Source organism: Eschrichtius robustus, chromosome 12 (assembly GCF_028021215.1).
Source record: "Eschrichtius robustus isolate mEscRob2 chromosome 12, mEscRob2.pri, whole genome shotgun sequence".
In the NCBI taxonomy this organism is placed as follows: Eukaryota; Metazoa; Chordata; class Mammalia; order Artiodactyla; family Eschrichtiidae; genus Eschrichtius; species Eschrichtius robustus.
In genome coordinates this window covers 68713770-68738275 of record NC_090835.1, presented here as the reverse complement: position 1 = coordinate 68738275, position 24506 = coordinate 68713770, and the positions used below count along the sequence as shown (strand labels likewise).

The following is a 24506-nucleotide window of genomic DNA, read 5'->3' as shown; positions in this document are numbered from 1 at the left end:
CTCACTTAGTGTCTCTGTGTCACATTTTGGTAATTCTCACAATATTTCAGACTTTTTCATTATTATTATATTTGTTATGGTGACCTGTGATCAGCAATCTATGATGTTTCTATTGTAATTGTTTTGGGATGCCACAAACTGTGCCCACATAAGACTGTGAACTTAATTGGTAAATGTGTGTGTTCTGACCATTCCACCAATTAGCCATTCCTCCATCTCGTTTCCTCTCCTTGGACCTCCCTATTCCCCGAGACACAATAATGTTGAAATTAGGTCGGTTGATAACTCTACAGTGGCCTCTAAGTGTTCAAGTGAAAGGAAGAGTCACACATCTCTCACTTTAAAAACTAGAAATGATTAAGCTTAGTGAGGAAGGCATGTCAAAAAACAAGACAAGCCAGAAGCTAGGTCGCTTATACCAAACAGCTAAGTTGTAAAAGCAAAGGAAAAGTTCTTCAAGGAAATGAAAAGTGCTACTCCAGTGAACACACGAATCATAAGAAAAGTGAGACAGCCTTATTGCTGATATGGAGAAAGTTTGAGTGGTCTGGATAGAAGATCAAATCAGCCACCACATTCCCTTAAGCCAAAGCCTAATCCAGAGCAAGGCCCTGACTCTCTTCAACTCTGTGAAGGCTGAGAGAGGTGAAGAAGCTGCAGAAGAAGTTTAAAGCTAGCAGAGGTTGGTTCTTGCAGTTTAAGGAAAGAAGCCCTCTCCATAACATAAAAGTGCAAGGTGAAGGAGCAAGTGCTGATGTAGAAGCTGCAGCAAGTTATCCAGAAGATCCAGCTAAGATAATTCATGAAGGTGGGCCACACTAAACAAGAGATTTTCAATATAGACAAGACAGCCTTATATTGGGAGAAGATGCCATCTAGGACTTTCATAGCTAAGGAGGAGAAGTCAGTGCCTGGCTTCAAAGGACCGGCTTTCTTGTTAGGGGCTAATGCAGCTGGTGGCTTTACGTTGAAGCCAGTGATCATTTACCATTCTGAAAACTCTAGGGCCCTTAAAAATTATGCTCAATCTGCTCTGCCTGTGCTCTGTAAATGAAACAACAAAGCCTGGATGACTGTGCATCTGTTTGCAACATGGTTCACTGACCATTTCAAGCCCACTGTTGAGACTTACTGCTCAGAAAAAAAGATTCCTTTCAAAATGTTACTACTCATTGACGGTGCTCCTGGTCACCCAAGAGCTCTGATGGAGATATACAACGAGATTTTCATGTCTGCCAACACAACATCCATTCTGTAGCCATAGAGCAAAGAGTCATTTCTACTTTCAAGTCTTGTTCTTTAAGAAATACATTTTGTGAGGCTATGGTGAATCCTCTGATGCATCTGGGCAAAGTAAGTCCTTCTAGAAAGGATTCACCATTCTAGATGCCATTAAGAACATTTGTGATTCATGGGAGGAAGTCAAAATATCAGCATTAAGAGGAGTTTGGAAGCTGATTGCAACCCTCGTGGATGACTTTGGAGGGGTTCGAGACTTCAGCGGAGGAAGTAACTGCAGATGTGGTGGATGTAGCGAGAGAACTAGAAGTGGAGCCTGAAGATGTGACTGAATGGCTGCAATCTCAGAATAAAACTTTAACCGATGAGGAGTTAACTTTTTACGACGAGCCAAGAAAGTGGCTCCTTGAGATGGTATCTACTCCTGGTGAAGATGCTGTGAAGATTGTTGAAATAACAACAAAGGACTTAGAATATTACATAAACTTAGTTGATAAAGCAATGGCAGGGTTTGAAAGGACTGACTCCCAATTTGAAAGAAGTTCTACTGTGGGCAAAATGCTATCAAACAGCATTGCATGCTACAGAGAAATTGCTTGTAAAAGGAAGAGTCAGTCAGTGCAGCAAACTTCATTGTTCTCTTACTTTAAGCTGCCCCAGCCTTCAGCAACTCCCAAGCTGATCAGTCTGTAGCCATCAACAAGGAGGCAAGACCCTCCACCAGCAAGAAAGATTACAACTTGCTAAAGGCTCAGATGATGGTTAGCGGTTTTTGCCAATAAAGTATTTTTTAATTAAGATACGTACATTGTTTTCTTAGACATAATGCTATTGCACACTTAATAGACTACAGTGTACAGTAAACGTAATGCACTGGGAAACCAAAAAATTCGTGTGACTCGCGTTATGGCAGTATTCACTGTATTGCATTGATCTGGAACCGAACCAGCTATATCTCCAAGGTATGCCTGTCCTAGATTGTGAGCTGGGCCCTGTTCATGCTCTGTGACCTCATCCACCCACCTGGCTTCATCTGTCACCAGTACGGCATACATGGTGGTACTCGAAGTCATATCTGTGGTGCAGACTCTTTGGAGTTTCAAACCTGTATTTAAGTGCTTGTGGACAGAACCCCTGGATATTCTGTAGAGTTTTGAATTTTAGTATCTCCTAGACAAAACTTATATTCTTGTTATTGTCATCCCACTGAGATGATCAGGCCAGAAGCTTGAGTCATCTTTTGTTCTGTCTTATCATCCTTAATCACAGACCAATTCGTATTCGTTTCTCTATATCCTATGTCCTAGAGATCCAGAGAAAAATAAATAAAAAAGAGTTCCTGACCTCAGGGAGCTCTTAACTGGACTCATCGCCAGTGGGACCTTTGGAGTTATTTCAAGGAGTCCTGGAATTAATTTTCTCATATATGTTTTTGCAGCCAGTGGAAACTTGAAGTATTTCTCTGACTGAAAAAATTATAATGTTAGTGTCATTCTTTGTAACATCATTCTTTGCCGAAAACCTTTGTACCTCCTGTAATGGAGCCAAACTCCTTGGCACAGGGCTTAAAGCTCCTCATGATCTGGTCTGGCCTCATTTTCACTTTCATCCTTAGTCACCTCCTTACTCCCCACAGCCAGTCCCCAAAGACACCACATGATTTCACTTCTTCATGCCCTTGCTCATGTTGTTCCCATTGCCTGAAATACCTTTTTCTTTACAACAAACCCCTGCTCATCCTCAGCACCCTGGTGAAGTCACCTTTCCTCCTTCCCTCCTCCCCCCTTCTTACTCGCCCCTCTACCCCAAGGAAATACCTCCTTCCCTTTTCACTTATACTATGCACACGCTTGTTATTACAGTTAACACATTGTGTTTTAGGTGTTTGTTTACTTATCCTTTTCTCCTACTAGACAGTGAACTATTTGTTGAATAAAGAATCAACATCATGTAACAATCATCTATCAGAATGCAGAGAGATTATTTCTCCCCTCTTTTCAGGCCACCTCTCCTGAGAATCTTCTTACTTGCAAAGTTGGAAATAGTGTCTCCCATTGCTGAGCTCCATTTCATAATCTCTTTCCCTCTCCTTTGCCTCTCTTTGGCACTTTACCTCTTTCTGCCCAGTTAATTTGATGAATGTCTAATATTGCTTTTAAAACTTCAGGTGATACATGTCTCATTTATCTTTGTAACTCTTGAAAAAGCTGAGCCAAGTGCAGAGTGGAGAGTGGCTACTCAAATTTTTAAATGCATGTCAGTGTTTTTAAAGGAGGAGGAAGACAACATACATGACTTTAAAAAAAATTTCTTTGATGCAAAGATACTGCCTCATAGTGTTCTCCCATGCTTGAGAGCTCTTGTCTTATTTTGTGCGTGTGTGTTTTAGTGTTAAATTAAAAATAATTATCACTATATGTGACATTAAAATTTATACTTGTAACATCCCTCTCAAATTCTATAAGTAGGTAGAGTATAAATATACTAGCTCTGAAGGCATTAAAAACTTCAAAGCCTTTCTTGGTCATATAGTCTGTGAGTTGTTTTTCAGGACTTTGAAATCTAATACCTACAAGGGATCTTAATAATTCATCTGATTCCATGGGTTTCAAGCATTTTTCTTAATCAGTGGAACCCTTTTCTTGATAAAAGTATATGTGAATGCCTCCTCCAAAAAAGAGAAAAGATAAAACTGAAACTGGCTTTGTTGAAGTGGGAGCCTCCTTGGCCTGTGTTTCCCTGCTTTCTGTCTGAGGTGACCTCCAGGGCTGTGTGGAGTATAGTTTGCAAACCCTTCATCTACTCTAATGAAGAATTTAATTCCATTTACAAGTTACCGTATTCCATTGAATTCAGTTTAATGTTGATTATAAAACATGTCATGATAGCAGAACTGTTAAATGACTGGCAGAAAGTGAAATATACATATATACATAAAACCACAGCTGTGAACATGTGAAAAAAATAAGCTGCTATGTTAACCTTGGCATGAATGGCTCTTTCAGTTTTTCTGCTCACTCTTAGCTTGCTAGTGCATTGAGTATAGTGTAGTGGTAGGCGTTTGGAATGTAGGACTACATTGCCTGGGCACAGACTTCGACAAGTTAGGTAACTTCTCTATGCCTTATCTTTCTGGGGTTTTTTTTAAAGGTTTATTTTGATGTGGACCTTTTTTTTTTTAAGTCTTTATTGAATTTGTTACAATATTGCTTCTGTTTTATGTCTTGGTTTTTTGGCCGAGAGGCATGTGGGATCTTAGCTCACTGATCAGGGATTGAACCTGCATCCCCTGCATTGGAAGGCGACGTCTTAACCACTGGACCACTGGACTGCCAGGGAAGTCCCTTATCTTTCTGTTTTAACAACAAAGCTTGTTTTGTTTGTTTGTTTTTGGTTTTGGTTGGGTGGTCTCTTCTTTAGTCTTTAATGGTCTTTTCTAGAAAAAATCTATTCTCCTTATTTTTATAATAATACTTATGTTGTTTGAGCTCATTTCTCTTCCTAAAAGGAATTTTTGCTATATTTAATAATTTACAAAGTGGGTCTTCTTCCCTCATTTTAGATTGGTTGTACTCATTCAGTCTCTCAACAGGAGTGTGCTATTAGCATATTGTGTGGACAGTTCTTCTTTATGTGGGGCATATTTATAAGACCCTTGGCCCTCTCACTAAATACCATGTTCATCTTTAGAGCCACCCTCCACTCCCACCACACACATTTCTAACTCCCTTGGTTGAGTACCACTAAGTATTTGATTCTTGGCAGAGTTATTTTCAAGCCCAAACATTTTATTTTATCTTTTTTCTATAGACTTCTGCTTCTTAGATAAAAACAACCTGTTATCTAATGCCTACTTTATGTCAGGCATTGTACTGGGCTTTTTCATATAAATTATCTTATAAGGGAAGTATTAGCTGCACTTTATGGGTGGGGAAACTGAAGACCAGAGATAATTAATGACTTGTCTAAGTTTCAGTGAAAGTTATAAATTAGCTATAAATTATAGTTATAAATTAACAAAAGTAGTTTTATGATCTTTGCCATTGGACACTACTGTATTGGGTTCACAGGGAAACTTTGGCTCCAGGTTGTTGGTACTTGGCAGAGTTTAGGGAGACTGGGGTATATGGTCCACAAGTCCTCTCCATTTCCAGAGTGAGTGGGAATGAGGGTCAGGCTGAGATTGGCAAGGTGACTCTTAGGTAGTTGAGTAAATATCAGTGTTCCCCAAGGAGTTCCTGCTTTTCAGGAGATATACAGTTCCTGTAGGACACTTGACTCTTGGAAAGGAGTAAGCAGCATGAGTGCTTGTCACCATTTTAGCCTTGGTACAAACATGCCTCCCCTCTTCCTAGTGGAGTACCATCTTTCAAAGTTCCACAGGAGACGGACTTCCCTAACGGTCCAGTGGTAAAGACTCCATGCTCCCAATGCAAGGGGTGCTGGTTCGGTTCCTGGTTGGGGAACTAAGGTCCCACACGCCGCACCATACAGCCAAAAAAAAAAACCCACCAAAAAGAAATAAACCAAAAAACCCCAAAGTTCCACAGGAGAGCTGTACCCCTGCACTTGATGGTTCCTTCTAAAGCAGAGGGGTTCTAGTTGTGAAGTAGGCACTGAGGTCACGTGATACTCTGGTTATCACATGCTGATTAGGGTTTCTTCCGCTTGAAATAGCTCTTCTTGTTAAATGGCTTCACGTGGTTCCTTAGGGACAATTCACATGTAGATTAAATACTTATATTCATTTAGTTTTCTCAGAAGTTAGAAATGGAACTTCCCTTATAAAACTCCCAAATCATAATATATAATATAGTCCCACAGGTTAGGAAGCTTAATGGGTGCTCTATGTAAACCACACTGTTTATTTCTTTAAACCTTTGTAAGTTCTTCTTTCAGCTTCTCCAGTTTATGCAATGTCCACCTTAACCAGGTAGTGCAGAACTGCTCCTCCTCATTCTTCTCCAATGTTTTAACTGATGATGTTGTAAAAGAAGCTCTGCTTTCATGGATGTCCTCTAGACTCTACACAAGTGTCTTCTATTTAGATGCTGTTCTACTTGGAATTTCTACCAGCTCTCTTGCCCTTTTGCCTACTGACCCCACCTTTAGAATGTCTGTCTCTCTTTTATGTTGCACTTTAAAAACCTGCTTCATTTGCTTCTAGAAGATCCTCAATAAGATACTCTCTGAAAAAGGAAGGGAGGGAGGAAGGAAGGAAGGAAAACCACCAGCAGCAGCAGCCACAAGCAGGCTCTTGCCAGATTAGAGCTCCTGGAGCAGTCAGCCAACATGATGCCATTCTAGCCCCCTAGACATGTGTATCATCTAGCAACAGCCTGTGGAACAAAAACCACATTCACAGAAAGATAGACAAGATGAAAAGGCACAGGGCTATGTACCAGATGAAGGAACAAGATAAAATCCCAGAAAAACAACTAAATGAAGTGGAGATAGGCAACCTTCCAGAAAAAGAATTCAGAATAATGATAGTGAAGATGATCCAGGACCTCGGAAAAAAAATGGAGGCAAAGATCGAGAAGATGCAAGAAATGTTTAACAAAGACCTAGAAGAATTAAAGAACAAATAAACAGAAATGAACAATGCAGTAACTGAAATGAAAACTACACTAGAAGGAATCAATAGCAGAATAACTGAGGCAGAAGAACAGATAAATGACCTGGAAGACAGAATGGTGGAATTCACTGCTGTGGAACAGAATAAAGAAAAAAGAATGAAAAGAAATGAAGACAGCCTAAGAGACCTCTGGGACAACATTAAACGCAACAACATTTGCATTATAGGGGTCCCAGAAGGAGAAGAGAGAAAGACCAGAGAAAATATTTGAAGAGATTATAGTTGAAAACTTCCCTAACATGGGAAAGAAAATAGCCATCCAAGTCCAGGAAGCACAGAAAGTCCCATACAGGATAAACCCAAGGGGAAACACGCCGAGACACATAGTAATCAAATTGGCAAAAATTAAAGACAAAGAAAAATTATAGAAAGCAGCAAGGGAAAAACGACAAATAACATACAAGGGAACTCCCATGAGGTAAACAGCTGAATTCTCAGCAGAAACTCTACAAGCCAGAAGGGAGTGGCATGACATATTTAAAGTGATGAAAGGGAAGAACCTACAACCAAGATTACTCTATGCAGCAAGGATCTCATTCAGATTTGACGGAGATGTCAAAAGCTTTACAGACAAGCAAAAGCTAAGAGAATTCAGCACCACCAAACCAGCTCTACAACAAATGCTAAAGGAACTTCTCTAAGTGGGAAATACAAGAGAAGAAAAGGACCTACAAAAACAAACCCAAAACAATTCAGAAAATGGTCATAGGAACATACATGTCGATAATTACCTTAAACGTGAATGGATTAAATGCTCCAACCAAAAGACACAGGCTCGCTGAATGGATACAGAAACAAGACCCATATATATGCTGTCTACAAGAGACCCACTTCAGACCTAGGGACACATACAGACTGAAAGTGAGGGGATGGAAAAAGATGTTCTATGCAAATGGAAATCAAAAGAAAGCTGGAGTAGCTATACTCATATCAGATAAAATAGACTTTAAAATAAAGAATGTTACAAGAGACAAGGAAGGACACTACATAATGATCAAGGCATCAATCCAAGAAGAAGATATAACAATTATAAATATATATGCACCCAACACAGGAGCACCTCAATACATAAGGCAACTGCTAACAGCTATAAAAGACGAAATGGACAGTAACACAATAATAGTGGGAGACTTTAACACCTCACTTACACCAATGGACAGATCATCCAAACAGAAAATTAATAAGGAAACACAAGCTTTAAATGACACAATAGACCAGATAGATTTAATTGATATTTATAGGACACTCCATCCAAAAACAGCAGATTACACTTTCTTCTCAAGTGCGCACAGAACATTCTCCAGGATAGATCACATCTTGGGTCACAAATCAAGCCTCAGTAAATTTAAGAAAATTGAAATCATATCAAACATCTTTTCTGACCACAATGTTATGAGATTACAAATCAACTACAGGGAAGAAAATGTAAAAAACACAAACACATGGAGGCTAAACAGTATGTTACTAAATAACCAAGAGATCACTGAAGAAATCAAAGAGGAAGTCAAAATATACCTAGAGACAAATGGCAATGAGAACACGACGATCCAAAACCTAGAACCTAGAACGATGCAAAAGCAGTTCTAAGAGGGACGTTTATAGCAATACAAGCCTACCTCAAGGAACAGGAAAAATCTCAAGTAAACAATCTAACCTTACACCTAAAGGAACCAGAGAAAGAAGAACAAAGAAAACCCAAAGTTGGTAGAAGGAAAGAAATCATAAAGATCAGAGCAGAAATAAATGAAATAGAAACAAAGAAAACAATAGCAAAGATCAATAAAACTAAAAACTGGTTCTTTGAGAAGATAAACAAAATTGATAAACCTTTAGCCAGACTCATCAAGAAAAACAGGGAGAGGACTCAATAAAATCAGAAATGAAAAAGGAGAAGTTACAACAGACACTGCAGAAATACAAAGCATCCTAAGAGACTACTACAAGCAACTCTATGGCAATAAAATGGACAACTTGGAAGAAATGGACAAATTCTTAGAAAGGTATAGCCTTCCAAGACTGAACCAGGAAGAAATAGAAAATATGAACAGACCAATCACAAGTAATGGAATTGGAACTGTGATTAAAAATCTTCCAACAAACAAAAGTCCAGGACCAGATGGCTTCACAGGTGAATTCTATCAAACATTTAGAGAAGAGCTAACACCATCCTTCTCAAACGCTTCCAAAACATTGCAGAGGAAGGAACACTCCCAAACTCATTCTGTGAGGCCACCATCACCGTGATACCAAAACCAGACAAAGACACTACAAAAAAAGAAAATTACAGACCAATATCACTGATGAATATAGATGCAAAAATCCTCACAAAATACTAGCAAACAGAATCCGAGAACACATTAAAAGGATCATACACCATGATCAAGTGGGATTTATCCCAGGGATGCAAGGATTCTTCAATATATGCAAATCAATCAATGTGCTGCACCATATTAACAAATTGAACAATAAAAACCATATGATCATCTCAATAGATGCAGAAAAAGCTTTTGACAAAATTCAACACCCATTTATGATAAAAACTCTCCAGAAAGTGGGCATAGAGGGAACCTACCTCAACATAATAAAGGCCATATACGACAAACCCACAGCAAACATCATTCTCAACGGTGAAAAACTGAAAGCATTTCCTCTAAGATCAGGAATAAGACAAGGATGTCCACTCTTACCGCTATTATTCAACATAGTTTTGGAAGTCCTAGCCTCGGCAATCAGAGAAGAAAAAGAAAGAAAAGGAATACAAATTGGAAAAGAAGAAGTAAAATTGTCACTGTTTGCAGATGACATGATACTATACATAGAGAATCCTAAAGATGCCACCAGAAGACTACTAGAGCTAATCAATGAATTTGGTAAAGTTGCAGGATACAAAATTAATGCACAGAAATCTCTTGCATTCCTATACACTAATAATGAAAAATCTGAAAGAGAAATTAAGGAACCACTCCCATTTACCATTGCAACAAAAAGAATAAAATACCTAGGAATAAACCTACCTAGGGAGACAAAAGACCTGTATTGTATGCAGAAAACTATAAGACACTGATGAAAGAAATTAAAGATGATACAAACAGATGGAGAGATATACCATGTTCTTGGATTGGAAGGATCAATATTGTGAAAATGACTCTACTACCCAAAGCAATCTACAGATTCAATGCAATCCCTGTCAAATTACCGATGGCATTTTTTGCAGAACTAGAGCAAAAAGTCTTAAAATTTGTATGGAGACATAAAAGACCCTGAATAGCCAAAGCAGTCCTGAGGGAAAAAAACGGAGCTGGAGGAATCAGACTCCTTGACTTCAGACTATACTACAAAGCTACAGTAATCAAGACAATATGGTACTGGCACAAAAACAGAAATATAGATCAATGGAACAGGATAGAAAGCCCAGAGATAAACCCACGCACCTATGGTCAACTAATCTATGACAAAGGAGGCAAGGATATACAATGCAGAAAAGACAGTCTCTTCAATAAGTGGTGCTGGAAAACCTGGACAGCTACATGTAAAAGAATGAAATTTAACATTCCCTAACACCATACACAAAAATAAACTCAAAATGGATTAGAGACCTAAATGTAAGACCGGACACTATAAAGCTCTTAGAGGAAAACATAGGAAGAACACTCTTTGACATAAATCACAGCAAGATCTTTTTTGATCCACCTCCTACAGTAATGGAAATAAAAACAAAAACAAACAAATGGGACCTAATGAAACTTAAAAGCTTTTGCACAGCAAAGGAAACCATAAACAAGACAAAAAGACAACCCTCAGAATGGGAGGAAATATTTGCAAACGAATCAACGGACAAAGGATTTATCTCCAAAATATATAAACAGCTCATGCAGCTCAATATTAAAAAAACAAACAACCCAATCCAAAAATGGGCAGAAGACCTAAATAGACATTTCTCCAAAGAAGACACACAGATGGCCAAGAAGCACATGAAAAGCTGCTCAACATCACTAATTATTAGAGAAATGCAAAGCAAAACTACAGCGAGGTATCACCTCACACCAGTTAGAATGGGCTTCGTCAGAAAATCTACGAACAACAAATGCTGGAGAGGGTGTGGAGAAAAGGGAACCCTCTTGCACTGTTGGTGAGAATGTAAACTGATACAGCCACTATGGAGCACAGTTTGGAGGTTCCTTAAAAAACTAAAAATAGAATTACCATATGATCCAGCAATCCCACTACTGGGCATATGCCCAGAGAAATCCACAATTTAAAAAGACACATGCACCCCAGTGTTCATTGCAGCACTATTTACAATAGCCAGGTCATGGAAGCAACCTAAATGCCCATCGACAGATGAATGGATAAAGAAGATGTGGCACATATATATGATGGAATATTACTCAGCCATAAAAAGGAACAAAATTGGGTCATTTGTTGAGACGTGGATAGATCTAGAGACTGTCATACAGAGTGAAGTAAGTCAGAAAGAGAAAAACAAATATCGTATATTAACGCATTTATGTGGAACCTAGAAAAATGGTACAGATGAACCGGTTTGCCGGGCAGAAATTGAGACACAGATGTAGAGAACAAACGTATGGACACCAAGCGGGGAAAGCGGCCGGGGGGGTGCGGGTGGGGGTGTGATGAATTGGGTGATTGGGATTGATATGTATACACTGATATGTATAAAATGGATAACTAATAAGAACCTGCTGTGTAAAAAAAGAAATTAAAAAATATTCTTTATCTCTTTAAAAAAAGAAAAAAAGATGCTCTCTGTTTCAGTTCTGATCTCTAGATCCCTCCAGTACCAGAAATAGGAGTACCCCTTGAAGATAAGATTTATTTTTTGATAAAAGAAATGCTAGCCAAAGGGAAATGTATGGGAAGTGTTTTTAGAAGGGACATTTCAATATGTAAATGAGATCCAAAATCCTTAAATATCTTTACATTATAAGGTGTACATTATGTTTAAAAGGCGATGGGCTATTTTGGCTTCAGAGAAGGAAGCCTGCAGGTTTGTACAAGCCAGCTGGTTGTACTGACACCAAGTGGTCATTTGTTTGGTGGTCGTGTCCAGGTAGTTCCTCAGGAGTTACAGGCAGTGTGAAGTGGCTCTACTGTTCAGATTAATCTCTAAAATGCAGTCATGTGGGTCCTGAACCTCTGTGAAGCATGGAAATCAAGAGATCAGGTGAAACAGTGATAGATCTTTAAAGTGTAGTAAATAAAATATTTGCATGTCTAGGTATGAAGCGTCAGATGTTTTAACTACTTGGAAATTGTAATGTGAGTAGTTTTAATGTGAACTGTTCGTGCTAACCCTGTTTCCTTTATAATTAGTTGTATTATTTCTCAGTAGACCAAATATATATTTAAGGGTTTGGTAGAAGTGCAAAAATATAATTTCAAAGCAGCATCTTTTTTCTTATGGTAGCCAGAGCCATTTTGATAATGGAAATGTCTTTGATCTGGAATGTTAGGTTCCAAGGATTCTGATTTTCAGGATCGACAGTTGCTTAAAAATTTTTAACCAAATTTAATTCTTTATTAATATCCATATACTTATTGTTAGAAAGAAAATAAATAGTTGTAAAACCACTGACCATTTAAAAAATAAATACTTAGGCATAATTGCTTTTTTTAAAAAAATTTATTTAATTAATTAATTTATTTATGGCTGCGTTGGCTCTTTGTTGTTGCATGCGGGCTTTCCCTCGTTGTGGTGAGCGGGGGCTACTTTTCCTTGTGGTGGGTGGGCTTCTCATTGCAGTGGCTTCCCTTGTTGCGGAGCACAGGCTCTAGGCACGTGGGCTTCAGTAGTTGTGTCACGCAGGCTCAGTAGTTGTGGCGCACGGGCTTAGTTGCTCTGCGGCATGTGGGATCTTCCCGGACCAGGGCTCAAAGCCTTGTCCCCTGCATTAGCAGGTGGATTTTTAACCACTGTGCCACCAGGGAAGGCCCGGCATAATTGCTTTTTAAAAAAATATAATTCTTGGAGGCAGCTGCTCGGAGCTCTCTGGGGAGGCGTGGAGCAAGGGCTAGCGGGCAGCGAGCGGGGCTAGGAGCGCGAGCAGGAGTGACTGAGGAGCCGGCAGCAGCCATGCGTTGGGCCCGGACCAATGTGGCTGAAGCTCCCGCAAACTTGGGCGCGCGCTCACGCTGCTCCGCCGGCGGCCTGAGTGATGAAGATGGTGGCCCCCTGGACGCGGTTCTACTCTAACAGCTGCTGCCTGTGCTGCCATGTCTGCACCGGCACCATCCTGCTTGGCGTCTGGTACCTGATCATCAATGCCGTGGTACTGCTGCTTCTGTTGAGCGCCCTGGCTGATCCAGATCACTTTTCACTTATCACTGTTCAAGTTTTGAACTCGGAGGTGACTTTGAGTTCATGGATGATGCCAGCATGTGCATTGCTATTGCAATTTCTCTTCTCATGACCCTGATCTGTGCAGTGGCTACTTATGGAGCATACAAGCAACATGCGGCCTGGATCATCCCATTCTTCTGTTACCAGATCTTTGATTTTGCCCTGAACAGCTTGGTTGCAGTCACTGTGCTTGTTTATCCAAACTCCATCCAGGAATACATACGACAGTTGCCTCCTGATTTTCCTTACAAAGATGATATCATGTCAGTGAATCCTACCTTGTTTGGTCTTTATTATTATTCTGTTTATCAGCATTATCTTTACTTTTAAGGGTTACTTGATTAGCTGTGTTTGGAACTGCTACCGATTCATCAGTGGCAGGAAATCCTCCGATGTCCTGGCCTCTGTTACCAGCAATGACACTACGGTGCTATGCACCCCCATACGATGATGCCACTGTGAATGGCGCCGCCAAGGAGCCACCACCACCTTATGTGTCTGCCGAAGCCTGGAAGTAGGGTGTAGTTGAGAGTGACAGCTTGACTTTCATACATCAGGGCAATAGGTCTTTAATTTTACTTCTGAGATGAGCTTCTGAGCTTATTTGTTGCTGAAATGCTACAGTTTAAAATTTTAGATGTTAAGTTGAAACTCTCTGTAGTTTGAAACCTATGCTTTAGCTAGAGCACCATGATAGAGTAACTGTAGACTTCTTTCTGTGGGGGGGTGCGATGGGCTCCCCTAGTCTTCGCTCAGCATTGAAACTACCCAACAATGCGGATGAACCTTTTGTCCGAGGAGGCTGTTGTACATGCTGAGCCCCCGAGTTGAAGAATTTATGACACTTTTCTCTCCGTTCCCTCCTTTCTCTTTTGAACACGTAAAATAAAATCAAAATTATATGATGCTTAGGCCATTCCAGTTTATAGAACAAACCTTAGAAGAGGAATGTTAATCGTGTAAGGAGTCCATATATACATATACGTAAAACAAGAATTTCCTTAGATCCTTTATGATTTAAATTCAGTGATAATTTGAGTTTGCTGGTCAAGGATTTTGTCCATGGGCCAAATTGAAACCCTTTGTCGATTCTTGGCAGTGAGGGCAGTCAGTCGCCACCCCGGTGGCTGCTCTTGTACACCCATGTCTCGGGTCACGGCATGGCGTGTTAGAGGGGAACTGGTTGGTACTGTGTGGTATCAGGTTCTCCCTTTCTCCCAGTTTCCCATCCCTGCTCAGAGCCCCCCTTTCACTAAGTGTTCTGCCCTAGCCTGACTCAGGGAGGACATCCATCAGCCTTTGTCAAGTGGAATTGCTGATATGTATTTATCCAACAATCTGAAAAAAGGTTTTCTTCTCTCCCTGCAAGGCACATCCTACTACTTTGAACTTCTGAGTATGTCTCATCGTCTTTTAAAATGAGTGTAAAACAGTCTTCAGAAAAATGGGAGGTGGCGGGGGTGCTTTCCTTGTGAAATGCCCTTATCTTGACTACCTGAATTTCAAGGGACTTTTATATATTCATATGTTCAAAAGTCACACCTCTCCTGTTTGTTCATTATTGAATGTGCTGTAAATGAAGCCATTTGGAATTAAAGTGAGATTTGCCCACATCCAAGAAAAATGTATATATATATAATTCTTAACTTTTTTGTGTGTATGCATTGGTAAGGGCTATAGCTTAGATAGAATCTAGTTAAAAAGTGTTTCATTACGTAGAGAGTATATCCCTATCATAGTAAAACATAAACACATAAAACTTCCTGCGCTTCTTTGATTCTTATGTGACAGTAATTTTAATATGCATCATTGGTTTAATGACTACTTTTCTTGTGAGGAGAAGGGAAGAGCATTATCATATTAAATGAACATATTTGATCATATGATACATTTTGATTTCAGAAATATTAAAAATGAGGTGAAAAGTAAGACTTACAATGGAGGAGATATGTCCATTTCCCCGTCACAAAAATGTTTACATATATGCTGAAATTGTTTCAGATGAGTAATTCTTAAAGTTTTACTGAATTGTTATGTGATGGGAATTTTTAATAAGTGCCGTTGTGTACCCTTGCCACTGAATCAGACCACAGCATGTCTCTTATAAATCAGGAAGCAAGCATAATTGCTTCCTATTCAAATCATGGTGAATATCTAATTTATCATTACAGTAGTCCCCCCCTTGTCCTTGGGGGAACATTCCAAGACCCCCAGTGGATGCCTGAAACCACGGATAGTGCTGAACCCCATATATACTGTGGTTTTTCCTGTACATACATACCTATGATAAAGTTTAATTTATAAATTAGGCACAATAAGAGATTAACAATAACTAATAATAAAATAGAACAGTTATAACAATATGCTGTAATAAGAGTTATGTGAATGTGGTCTGTCTCCCTCCCTCTCGCCTTCTGTCTCTCTCTCTCAAAATATTTTATTGTTTGTATTCACCCTTCTTGTGATGATGTGAGATGATAAAATACCTACAAGGAGGATCATTTGCTTTGGGTGATCCTGGATCATCAAGCCATGACAGTGTGGATGGTTGGATGTCAGGAGCAGATGATGTCAATGGTTGGGGGTTCTTGGTGGGATGGAGCGGGAAGGCATGAGATTTCATCATGCCACTTAGAATGGTGTGCAGCTTAAAACTTACGAATTGTGTATTTCTGGAATTTTCCATTTAGTATTTTCAGATTGAGGTTGGCCTTGGGTAACTGAAACCACAGAAAGCAAAACTGTGGGTGTGGGGGCTATATAACTACTGAAAAATATGTGGTTATTTTTCTTAACAGAATGGTGATTAGTGTCTAAAGTAATTGAAGTATAGGGCTTTTAAGCTTTATCTGATATCTTAATTTTTATGATGCAGTTTATATTCCTTAATTATTGCTCGAAATGTAGCTGTTATTTTATTTTTAAAAACCTCGTATTAGTCTTGCAGTTAACTGTAGGAATCTTTGAAGAGGGTATCTTTTTACTGAAAAGCAAACTCCATTCTCTTCCTGTAATGATGCTTTGACATTAGCCACACAGTGCTCTAATGAGTTTTTCCTTGGAATGGCAAAGATATTTATCACTTAGAAATTAGTTCATTCTGTAATCTTTATCTTGAAAAAAAAAATCCCTTTTTAAAAAACCCTCTTAATTTTTCTCCTTTTAAATTTAAAGAGCTTATGGTTTCCTTTCTTTACATAGAGAATGTCAATGTCAGACATTTGGCTCCAGGTAGGAATGCTTTGAGCCTCTGGATTTTACTTGGTAGTGATCAGTGTGCTTCCAGTTTCCTCTTATGATTTCTAAGAGTTTTGCTTGTACTTTGTTTTTAGATGGTCTTAAAAGTAATTGAATTCTACAGTGGGTCAGGCTTTGGCTTAGTAGCCATTTCAAAGTCATTTTTTCCTTTTTTAGTTTTACAATTGTCTTTTGTATTTAGAAATCAGAAGTGAATAGGAAAGCAGACCTTATCTGACCTAAGTCTTACTAAGACTTTAGAGAGCATTTAATAATACATTTTATTTAACTTGGTATAGCCCAAATAGTATCATTTCAACGTGTGGCTGTAGTTCCATTTCAAGCACTCGGTAGCTACATGTGGCTAGTGGCCTGCAGCTCTATAAACTCTGGTATGTTGTACCAACTTTTTTTGTTTTCTATAACAAATTGTGTAGAATTGGTGGCCATCTTCTTCTAAAGAATTTGCTAGTGAAACCTTCTGGGCCTGGAGGGTTCTTTTTTTTTTTTTTTTAATTATTTTTGGCTGCGTTGGGTCTTCGTTGCTGCACGTGAGCTTTCTCTAGTTGCGGCGAGTGGGGGCTACTCTTCGTTGCGGTACGTGGGCGTCTCATTGTGGTAGCTTCTCTTGTTGCGAAGCACGGGCTCTCGGTGCACGGGCTCAGTAGTTGTGGCTTGTGGGCTCAAGAGCCCAGGCTCAGTAGTTGTGGTGCACGGGCTTAGTTGCTCTGCGGCATGTGGGATCTTCCTGGACCAGGGCTCGAACCCATGTCCCCTGCATTGGCAGGCGGATTCTTCACCACTGCGCCACTAGGGAAGCCCTTCAGTTTATTTTTATAGTTATAGATCTGTTCAGGTTATCTTTCATCTTGGGTGACTTTGCGTAATTTCAAGGAGTTGGTCCTTTTCACTAAATCATTGAATTTATGTGTGTAGAATTGTTTGTACTATCCTTTATTATCATTCTAATGCTTTCTGTGTCTGTAGTGATAACCCTCTCTTATTCTTGATATTTTGTGTCTCCTCTCTTTTTTTCTTTAATAATCTTGATAGATTTCTTAATTTTAAGGAAACCAGCTTTTGGTTTCATTGGTTTCATTGATTTTCCTCTGTTTCTCTGTTTTCAGTTACATAGATTTCTGCTCTTTTTACTTTTTTTTGTTGTTGTTGGCTGCGTTGGGTCTTCATTGCTGTGCGCGGGCTTTCTCTAGTTGCAGTGAGCGGGGCTACTCTTTGTTGCGGTGCGCGGGCTTCTCATTGTGGTGGCTTCTCTTGTTGCAGAGCACGGGCTCTAGAGCACAGGCTCAATAGTTGTGGCGCACAGGCTTAGTTGCTCTGCGGCATGTGGGATCTTCCTAGACCAGGGCTTGAACCTGTGTCGCTGAATTGGCAGGCGGATTCTTAACCACTGCGCCACCAGGGAAGTCCCTGGATTTCTGCTCTTACTTTTATTATTTCCCTCCTTCTGCTTGACTTGAGTTTATTTTTTTCTTTTTCTAGTGTCTTAAGATGGAAGCTTGGGGTCATTGATTTGAGACCTTTCTTTTATAATGTAGGTATTTAGTATTATTCTCTTAGTCTGTTTGGGCTGCCGTAATAAACTACTATAGACTGGGTGGCTTGTAAACAACAGAAATGTATTTCTTACATTTCTGGAGGCTGGGAAGTCTAAAATAGAAATGCTGGCAGATTCAGTGTCTGTTGAGGGCTAGTCTCCTACTTCATAAGGTGGCCTTCTTGCTGTATCCTTTCTGGGATGTTTTTTAATAAGGATGCTAATGCCATTCATGAGGGCTCTACCCTCAGGACCTAATCACCTCTCAGAGGCCCAACTTCTAAATACACTCACATTGGGGATTAAGTTTCAAAATAAAAATTTGTTGGTGGGAGGATACAAATGTTTAGTCTATAACAACTGTAAATTTCCCTCAGAGTGCTGCTTTTAGCTGCCTACCATAAATTTTGAAATACTGTATTTTCATTTTCATTCAGTTCAAATTATTTCCTAATTTCCCTTGAGACTTCCTGTTTGACCCATGGATTATATTGAAGTATGTAGTTAAGTTTCCAAATGTTTGGTAATTTTTCTGTTATCTTGTTTGATCATTTCTAGTTTAATTCTATTATGTTAAGAGAGCATACTTTGCATGATTTCAATTCTTTTAAATTTGTTAAGGTGTTTATGACCCAGGAGATACACCCAAGAAATATTGTCTATCTTGGTGAGTATTTCATGTGTACCTCGAAAGGATGTGTATTTTGCTATTGTTGGGTGGAGTGTTGTATAAATGTCAGTTAGATGTAGTTGGTTGATGCTGTTGTTCAATTTCTCTATATCTTTATAGATTTTTATTGGGGGGATCAACTAGTTCTATCTATTACTGAGAAAAGAGTGTTGAAGTCTCCAACTTCAGTTTTGGACTTGTCTGTTTCTCCTTTCAGTTCTGTCAGTTTTGGGTTCATGTATTTTGAAGCTTTGTCGTTAAGTGCATACACATTTAAGATTATGTCTTCAAGGTGCGTGACCCATTTATTATTGTGTAATGTCCCTCATTGTCGCTGGTAATTTTCTTCATTCTGAAGTCTGATATTAATATAGCCACTCTGTTTTTCTTTGATTAGTGTTTGCATGCTGTATCTTTTCCTAGCCTTTTACTTTCAGCCTACCTATATTATTATATTTGGAGTTTCTTATAGACAGCATATAGCTAGGCTATTTTTTTTTCCTTTCTGACAATCTCTTCTAATTGGTGTGTTGAGACTATTCACATTTACTATAGGTATTGATACATTTGAATTTAGTTCAACTATTTTATTATTTGAGGACTTTAAAATCAATTACATCACTAAACTTATTTGTGATTAAATTCTTTAAAAAATGTATTTGTCCTCATAATAAAAGAAATATATGACCTAGAAGATACAGAAAATATAAAGGAAAAACATTTATTCTGAAATACAGATATAGACACTGTTAGTGTATGTATCCAAATATTAAAAGCATAAAAAATTTTGTTTTTCAAATTTGGTATTGTGCTACATATAATTGTGTAACCTACTTTTTTCCTACTCGCTAATATTTTAGAACCTTCCCCCTACTATTAACCAAAATGTTGTAGATTGTTCTTTCTTTTTCAGTTGAGATAAAATTCACATAACAAGTTAACCACTTAAAGCGTACAATTCATTGGCATTTAGTGCATTCACAGAATTGTGCAGTCATCATCTGTTTAGTTCCAACACATTTTTATTACCCCAAAAGGAAACTCCATACCCATTAAGCGGTCACTCCTCATTCATAGAGCTCCTGGTGACCACGAATGTACTTTTTGTCTCTATGGATTGATAATTCTTTCTGCTGTGTTGGGGCAAGGTATATAAATAGTGATCAAAAAATAAAATATATTAGACAGCCATCTCAAAAACAGAATCTGGGCTGCTTACTAAGAATGAACAAACCATAATTTACTTGGCTCACTTACAGTTAAATTCTTAAATATTCTTCTTTATTAAAGAAGGACAGTAGAGTAACACTATGAACCTTGAAGTCATACCATCTGGGTTTGACTTCTAGTTCAACAATGCAGTAGCAGTGTGACCTTTGGGAAATTATTTTATCTTTCAATGACTCAGTTTCTTCACCTATAAAATAAGGAAAACAGTACTCACCTCATAGGGTTTTGAGGGAATTTGAGGAGTTAATGCATGTAAAAGCTTTTAGAACAGCACCTGGCATGGTAAGCAATGAATAGGTGTTAGATGCTGCAGCTGCTACTGCTTCTTCTTCTTCTTGTTTCTTTTCTTTTTATATATAAATTTATTTATTTTTGGCTGCATTGGGTCTTCATTGCTGCACACGGGCTTTCTCTAGTTGCGGTGAGCAGGGACTACTATTTGTTGTGGTGCGTGGCTTCTTATTGCGGTGGCTTCTCTTGTTGCGGAACATGGGCTCTAGGTGCGTGGGCATCAGTAGTTGTGGCACCTGGGTTCAGTAGTTGTGGCTTGTGGGCTCTAGAACGCAGGCTCAGTATTTGTGGCACACAGGCTTAGTTGCTCCATGGCATGTGGGATCTTCCCGGACCAGGGCTCGAACCCACGTCCCCTGAATTGGCATGTGGATTCTCAACCACTGCGCCACCAGGGCAGCCCCTTCTTCTTGCTATTAAAAGATACGACTATATTGTGAAACCTTATGTGGTAATCCTTCCTCAACTGTTAACTTGTCTTGTAAGAACTCTCTTAGTAAAGATTCCTTAAGGTTTTTCCATGTCAGATATTTCAGTGATCTCTTGACCTGGTGGCATCTTCAGGATGGAGTCAAAGATTCCAGGTCATAAAACGAGAAAGGTGTTAAACATGTGGAATACCCAAGGCAGAAGAATATGCAGCTTAATGTGCACTGAAAATTATGCAGAGAATTAAAATTTACCAGAGCAGAAACCACCAGTGGAAACCTGTGGGAACCAGTACTGGGGTAGAAACAGCAGAACTGTAATTGACAAATTGCTGGAGGCTCAGTGTGGAGAAGCCTGAGAGATGAAGACTCTAGGAGTGTCCCCACACTTTCATGAGTTTTACCTCAAGAATCTCTACCAGGTTTTCCCAGTGAATATTGGAGGAAAAAAATCCCCTAATTCTTCTGGCAGGGAAGGGGGAAAGTAACTGTTTTGAAATTACCCAGAATATTGTGTTTTTCTTAAGGCCTGCCCTCAGGAGAAATTATTTTACCAGAGCCTTACCTGCTGTGGGTTTATCAGAGCCTAACTGACCTAGAGGAAGGGAAATGCCCAGCTCCAGTCCCCTTAGCCATCCTGTCCCATAAATGGGGAAGAAAACTGAGAAGCACTGATGAAGTTCATAGTCCAGGGGCACAAGCTCACCAAAAGACTGAGGCCTAATCATAGGACTGCAGAATGCTTCCCCTCCCCCTACACCTAAAAGGCTCTTTTCTGCAGTTCCTTTTACACAGTATATTCATGTACACCTTTCAACAGAAAAGGAAAAGACGAAAAACACAGTTTGAAGAGACTGAACAAGCATCAGAACCAGAGTCAGACTGAACAAGCATCAGAACCAGAGTCGGACATGACAGGAGTGTTAGAATTATCAGACCAGGGATTTTTAAAATCTGTGGTTAATATGCTAAAGATTTTAATGGAAAAAGTAGACAACATGCAAGAACAGATGGATAATGTAAGCAGAAAGGTAGAAATTCTAAGAAAACAAAACAAAACAAAAAAGGCAGAGATCAAAAACTGTAATAGAATTGAAGAATGCCTTTGATGGGCTCATTGGTAGACTGGACCCAGCTGAGAAAAGAATTTCTGAGCTTGAGGATATGTCAGTAGAAACTTTCAAAACTAAAAAGCAAAGAGAAAAAAGACTGGGAAAAGAAATGGAAAAGACTACCCAAGAACTGTGGGACAACTACAAAAGATGTAACATATGCATAATTGGAATACTAGAAGGAGAAGAAAGAAAGGAACAGAAGAAATATTTAAAGTAATAATGACTGAAAATTTTCCTAAATTAACATCAGACACCAAACCACAGACCTAGGAAGCTAAGAGAACACCAAGGAAAATAAATGCCCCAAAAACTACACATAGGTGAATCATATTCGTAATGCAGAAAATCGACGATAAAGAAAAAATCTTGAAAGAAGCCAGAGGAGAGAAACGGTTTACTGATAGAGAAACAAAAATAAAAGTTATATATGACTTCTCCTCAGCAATCATGTAAGGAAGCAGAGAGTGAAGTGAAATATTTAAAATACTGAGGGAAAAAAAAAATCTCCCAGCCTAGGATTTGGTACTTTGCAAAGTTATCCTTCAAAAATTGAGGAGAAATAATTTCTCAGACAAACCAAAATTAAGGGAATTTGTTGCCAGTAGTCTTCCCTTGCACGAAATGTGAGAGTTCTTCAGAGAGAAGGAAAACTGTAGGTCACAAACTCAGATCTATACAAAGAAAGAAAACACATTGGAGAATGAGTAAGTGAAGGTAGGATTAAAAGTCTTATCCTTTTAAAAGTTTCTTATTCTTGTTTAAAAATATGTTATTTATTTATTTGTTTATTTATTTGTTTATTTATTTATTTATTTAATATGGCTGCGCTGGGTCTTAGTTGTGGCACATGGGATCTTCATTGCCGCCTGCAAGATTTTCATTGCATCATGTGGGATCTTTAGTTGCATCATGCAGGATCTAGTTTCCTGACCAGGGATGTAACCCAGGCCCCCTGCACTGGGAGTGTCTTAACCACTGGACCACCAGGGAAGTCCCTATTTTTCTTATTCTTAATTGATCTAATATAACAATTTGTTCAAACTAATAACAGCAACAGTGTAATCAATTATGTATGCTTGTGTTCAATTATATGTGTGTGTATCTGTGTGTGTATACATACATATATATACATATATGTGTGTGTGTGTGTGTGTGTGTGTATATGAATAAGTGAAATGAATGACAGCAGTGATACAAGGGACAGGAGGGAGAGATTAGGAGTATTTTGCTATTATATGATACCTGCACTATCCATGAAGTGGGTAGTGTCATTTGTGATTTCACTTGGATTAGTTGTAAATGTACATTGCAAACTGACAACCTCATTAAAAGAAAAAAAACTAATTGTTATGCTAAGAAAGGAGAGAAAATGGAATCATGTAAAATGTTCAATTAAAACCTAAAAGGCAGAAAAAGAGTAGAAGAGAAAAATCAGAACAAAGAACAAGAGCAACAAATAGAAAACAGTAACAAATATGGTAGATACTAATCCCGCTATATCAATAACCACTTTTAAACCTCAGTAGTCTAAATGTACAAATGAAAGAGATTGTCAGAATGGATCACAAAACAAGACCCAACTCTACGTTGTTTTCAAGAAAATTCTAATATAAATGTACATATACATTAAGAATAAAGGGATGGAGAAAGATGTACTGTGCTAACACTAATCCAAAGAAAGCAGAAGTAGCTATATTCAGTCAGAGCAGACTTCAGACCAAAGAAAATTATCAGGGATAAAGAGGGATAGTATATAATGGTAAAGGGGTTAGTACTCCAGGAAGACATAAGAATTCTTAATGTATATGTGCCTAACAACAGGATATCAAACTCTGTGAGGCAAAACTGATAGAACTGAAAGGAGAAATAGACGAAGTCTCCACTATTTTAGTTGGAGACTTCAACACTTCGTTATCAGAAATGGACAGACCCAGCAGGCAGAAAACCATAAGGACATAGTTGAGCTCAACAACACCATCATTATGCTGGATATAATTGACATCTGCAGACTACTTCATCCAACAGCAGCAGAATAGACATTCTTCTGAAGCTCACATGAAACTTTTCACCAAGGTAAACCAGATTCTGGGCTATAAAACACCTTAACAAACTTAAAAGAATAGAAGTTATACAGTGTATCCTCTCACACCACAATGGAGTTAAACTAGAAAGCAACAACAGAAAGATAGTGGAAAAATCCCCACACTTCTGAATAACATATGAATCAAAGAAGAAATCTCAAGAGAAATCTAAAAATACTTCGAACTAAATGAAAATGAGAATAACACCTATCAGAATTGTGAAATGCAGCTAAAGCAGCGCTCAGAGGGGAATTTATAGCATTGAATACATATGTTAGAAAAAAAGAAAAACCTAAAATCTATAATCTAAGCTTCCACTTTAGGAAACTAGAAAAATAAGAGCAAATTAAATCAGAAGAAAAATATAGATTAGAGCAGAAGGCAGTGAAATTGCAAATAGAAAATCAATAGAGAAAATCAATAAAACCTAAAACTGGTGTTTTGAAAAGATTGATCTAAGTCAGTAACCTCTGGCCAGGCTAAGAAAAAAAAGGAGAAGATACAAATTACTAAAATCAGAAATGAAAGAGAGAACATCACTACAGATCCCATGCACATTCAATGGATAATAAAGGAATATTATGAGCAAGTCATGTTGGTAACAAACAGATGTAATGCCCATAAATTTGATAACTTAGGTGTAATGGACCAATTTCTTGAA

General features: G+C 38.6%; 1 protein-coding gene and 1 pseudogene across 2 annotated transcripts in view; both read left to right on the top strand.

Annotated features, from left to right (window-relative positions):
* ILRUN (inflammation and lipid regulator with UBA-like and NBR1-like domains) overlaps positions 1-24506 on the top strand; it is a 114108-nt gene that overhangs the window by 47144 nt on the left and 42458 nt on the right. The window lies entirely within an intron of this gene.
* On the top strand, positions 13054-13756 carry LOC137773263 (lysosomal-associated transmembrane protein 4B-like; annotated as a pseudogene).